Genomic DNA, 5,242 nt, shown 5'->3' on the forward strand with positions numbered 1-5,242 from the left:
CGCAGTGATTCACTTAAGAAATGTGGCAAGAAAAGTCGTAAAATGGGGCAAAACCCAACAGATTTCTCACTTAGCAACATAAATGTTGGGCTCAGTTGTGGTTATAAGTTGAGGACTACCTACATAATCTAGTTTGATTGGTTGTGAGCAGCTGCCATCATCTAGAGCAGTGTTTCTCAACCTTGGCGACTTTAAGTCCTGTGGACTTCAACTCCCAGAATCCCCCAGCCAGCTCTCGCTAGGGAATTCTGGGAGTTGAAGTCCACAGGACTTAAAGTCGCCAAGGTTGAGAAACACTGCTCTAGAGAGAAGCTCAGAGAAGGGCGGCTCTGCCACCTTCCAATATCACCCACAGAATCCTGGTTCTGGGGACAACGGCCAGGCTCCATGTTCAGAAATACAAGTTCACCAGGGAAATACATGGAGGCAATAGCCCTTTACACACACACACACACACACACACACACACACACACACTATGCATATATATATGTATATGTATTTAATCACCCGTTGACATGGCCCCAAAACTGAGGAGCTTTGTTGCATCACTATTAAGCTTTTGAAAAGCCTGAAAGCCAAGAAGTCATAGATTTGAAGATGTACAGGTGGTTGGTCCTCATTTAATAATTGCAACTGGAACCAGCAACTCCCTCACTAAGCAACGCAATTATTTACAGGAAGCATCAGCCGACTTCTGCCGGTGGTTCTGCTGCAGTCATTAAGTGAATCGCCATGGGTCCTTAAGCGGGTGGCTTCCTGTTGGCTTCCCCACTGACTCTGCTTCTCCGGAATCAGCTGGGGGGGGGAGCAAAGCCAGTGGGGATCAGATGGCCGTGGGGTGGACCGACCGGTGCCACTGTGGGCTGGGCACCAAGTGCCAAGGGCCATCGGATGAGGGCAGGGATGCTGCCATAATCACAACTTTGCAGACCGGACAGAAGCCTACTTTTCCAGCACTGTTGTAGCTCTGAACGAGGCCGTTGTTGCTGAACGAGGCCGTTGTTAAGTGAGGACCAGCCATATAGTTGCGTAGCCCTCCCTTCCCTTCCCACAAAAATCTCTTCCAATTCATGGTTAGTTTACAATGCAGCAGCAATAACCCACTAGCAACCCTCCATCCACCTCTGCTAAAAACAGACAACTCGGTTTCCTGACCCTTCGCTGCAGGAACGACATCAAAATGTGGTTTTAAAAATGCATAATAAAATGTAAAAAAGAAAAACTAACAGGGAAATGTTACAGAGGCAAAGAAAATAACGCCACTGTTAATATAGTTTGTATTTAATGTGTGAATTACCTTTTAAAACTCTTGAACGTTGTAAATGTTGGTTTAGATTTGTTTATTATACCTTTCAGCTCAAAACAAGTATTTTAAGACACTTCAGTAAGAATAACTTGCAAATCCCTGATATGTAAGCCTCCAGGTACATGTCTGGCTCAGAAGTTATTCGTTTCAAATTTTTATCTTAAATGCGCCTTATATCAAAGTTAGCTTTGGAACAAAGGGCTTAACAGAAGAATACATAAAAAAGTTGCACACAAAAGAAAAAAGAAAAGACGCAAAGAAGCATTCCTTAAGCCAAGAGGAAAGCCAAGTTTCCTTCTGCTGGCATTAAAACTTTCAAAGAAGAAACGCCGCATAGACAGAATTGTTTAAAAACCTAAATACCTGCCCTCCAGTATCCAGCGCAGCCACGCTAGTTCCCGGCGGCCGCCACTAGGGGTCAGGCGCGGACGCTCTGGGATGCAGCACGGAGATTCGGGCGCCGTCTGGCTGGAGGCGCGCAGGAACCGGAAGCGAAGAGAAGGTTTTCCGGTTCCGATGCCGCTTCTCTCTGCAGGAACCGGTTCTTGGGCGCCCAGGATGTTAAAAAAAAACGCTTTAAGCAACAAAGGCGCCCCACGTATCCCCAAAGGCTGCCTTTGCTAAAGAGAAGGAGACTTTTGGGACCAGAGATTAAAAAAGCTACTTATATAAGTAGCTTTTTATTTAATAAGGGGCTACTTATTCTCCAGCCTTTCAATCAAATTCCAAGACTTAGATTCACTGTTTGTGGAAAGAGAGGCGGCCCTCCAAGAAAAGATGGGTCTTCTCCAGTGATGTGGCAAAATTCAAGAAACCAGTGATCTAACTTTGATTTTTAGGATTAATTCGTTATTGCAGCGACCTTGTAACTCTCAACTGCGATGAGAAAAAGGTTAAGGCATTCATGTATGAATCTCTCTTGAGACCCGTGAAAACTGTAATGTGCAGTTTAATGGCAGTTAAAATATACATAAGCTGAATTACACACACACACACCAAAAAAAAAAACCCTCACAGCAAACCCCCCCCCCACCTGCACTGACGATGGTACCTAGTTTGGATCATGAAATGCCTGCAAGAAACCCTCCAGGCTTCGAGAGCACCAGGGACGCTTCATTTTAACCCTGAGCTACAAATATTCCCCTTTATTGGTGCTCTGCTTAACTGATTTCCCTGCCTGAAGAATTGGCATTCATCCAGCCACAGTGGTTTGCACCAATCTGCAAAGCAGATTTTAGATTTGTTTTTCCTCGCCTTTGACACGGCCTCTCAAGTGCAGCAGCAGCAGCAGTAGAGAAACCAAGCTGGCTTGTCAACGTTCCTAGGCAGGGAAAACCTGGTCAGTCATCCACGCTGTAGTCCTGTCCCAATTCAGTTGCTTCAAACACTTATAAATCAACTGGTTTCATAAGTTGCTTTGCACTCAAGTTATGAGTGCAACATATTTATTTGTACAATACATATTTAGAACTCTACTGGTTACCTATTTGTTTCTGAGTATTTAAAGTGCTAATCTTGATACTTATAAGTACTCCTATGCCAAAGTACTTCCTCTGAAATATGATCTACTGATATTCAATGCCTTCTCCCTTTGAGATGAGATAGAAATTACTCTAATCCAGTTATTAAATATCATGTTAACAAGGCTTATCAGTGTTATTGGACACATTGTCTGCAAACCAACTTTCAATACAATAGCAAGAGTTGGAAGGGACCTTGGAGGTCTTCTAGTCCAACCCCCTGCCTAGGCAGGAAACCCTATATCATTTCAGACAAATGGCTATCCAACATCTTCTTAAAGACTTCCAGTGTTGCAGCATTCACAACTTCTGGAGGCAACTTCTGTTCCACCGATTAATTGTTCTCACTGTCAGGAAATTTCTCCTCAGTTCTAAGACTTCTCTCCTTGATTAGTTTCCACCCATTGCTTCTTGTCCTGCCCTCAGGTGCCTTGGAGAATAGTTTGACTCCCTCTTCTTTGTGGCAACCCCTGAGATATTGGAAGGCTGCTATGTCTCCCCTGGTCCTTCTTTTCATTAAACTAGACATACCCAATTCCTGCAACCGTTCTTCATATGTTTTAGTCTCCAGTCCCCTAATCCTCTTTGTTTCTCTTCTCTGCACTCTTTCTAGAGTCTTCACATCTTTTCTACATCATGGCAACCAAAACTGGATGTAAATATTTCAAGTGTGGCCTTACCAAGACATTATAAAGTGGTATTAACACTTCACATGATCTGGATTCTATCCCTGTTTATGCAGCCTAGAACTATGTTGGCTTTTTTGGCAGCTGCTGCACACGGCTGGCTCATAGGACTAGGACTCCAAGATCCCTATCAGAGTTACTACTGTTGAGCAAGGTACCACCTATACTGCACCTGTGCAAGGATTCAAATCTATTAATGAAAAAGTAGGAATTTGTGTTATCTTGGCCAAGCTTCGCTGGAGTGTCTGATATCTCACGGACATAATAGCAGTGTCCCAATATTTGAGGAGCTGCCCCAAAGAAGAGGGGTTCATCCTGAGGTTTTTTAAGAAGAGACTGGCTGGCCACTTGTCTGAAAGGGTCTTGTGCTTGATCAGGGGGTTGACTAAATGGCTGTTACTGTTTCCGTTTATTTCTGTTTCTTTTTAAACATATTTGCTCCCCACTCATTTATCAACCGTTTGAGAATCAAATAGAGTAACAGAGTTGGAAGGGACCTTGGCAGTCTAGTCTAACCCCCTGCTCAGGCAGGAAACCCTTTACCATTTCAGAGAAATAACTGTCCAATCTCTTCTTAAAAACTTCCAGTGTGGGAGCATTCATAACTTCTGGAGGGAAGTTGTTCCACTGATTAATTGTGGAACAATTTTAATATGATAGCCTTCACTTTTTTCTGTGAACACCCTGGCACACATTAAAAAAAAATTCTAATGCCTGGTCTCAAAAGAAAATATATACAAACACATGAAATATAAGTGCATATATTAATAAAATCCATTTGGGATACATAATCTAGTAAATTCATTAGCGTTCCACCTCTTGGGTCCAGGTGGTCCCAAACTGGCTCATTCACAAACTCACCCCTTAATTTAGTTATGTATGTTTATTTTAAAATTCTAAAGGCTTCCCGCCTATGGGATGGATAACCCAATCCTATTTTGCCCTGAGCCCCATTTCCCCTCTCCAAATCAGAGTCAGGTGGCATCTTTTTCCATATATCAAATTTGCCTGAGTTGAAAGCTGGTTCCCTTTCATAGAATTGACTAGGTGGAAAAGTTGCTATCAAAAACTCTCCCAATTTTTGGCTTTCCATACACTAATATGTCTCCCATCTCCTCCTGGGGATCACCCTTCCAAGGATGATCTGGTAATCTTCTGGTTATTAGATCTTGCTTTAAATTCTTAGTTGTAGTTCTGGCTTTATCTTCTTTTAACTTCTTACATCCCACATTCTTTGTGCTACTTTATTTCCTAATTTTTTTCTACTGTTAAAAGTATTTAGTGGTACATTATGTGTTTCGACCTGTGGTTGTAACAATAAATGTAACTAACCAATTTGCTATGTGGGCCAAACTGGGTTCAGAAAAGTCACAGTGCAGACACAGTCTTGGGTGTCCTCTGAGCTGGGTGGTTTTCTTGCAGACGTTTCACGACCCAACCAAGCAACACCATCAGTGCTAGTCACCTAGTTTGAGCCATAAAGCGTCTGCAAGAAAGCAACGCTCTCCGGGACTTGCCATTTAGCTCCACGGACTGACTTAGTCCAAAAAGGTTCTGAGGAATGAACTTCTTTAGTGGAAGGGGGCGTCCAGACACTCCCATTCACAGATGAATGGATCCGTGATGAAGAAGATGGCTCAGCCAAGGAGCCCCAAAGGCTGCTCAGTGTTTGGGCTGTGCTGTTCCTTCTGCCCTGGCCGAGGGACAAGGAAGCTGGCAGGCTCAAG

Source organism: Thamnophis elegans, chromosome 9 (assembly GCF_009769535.1).
Source record: "Thamnophis elegans isolate rThaEle1 chromosome 9, rThaEle1.pri, whole genome shotgun sequence".
In the NCBI taxonomy this organism is placed as follows: domain Eukaryota; kingdom Metazoa; phylum Chordata; class Lepidosauria; order Squamata; family Colubridae; genus Thamnophis; species Thamnophis elegans.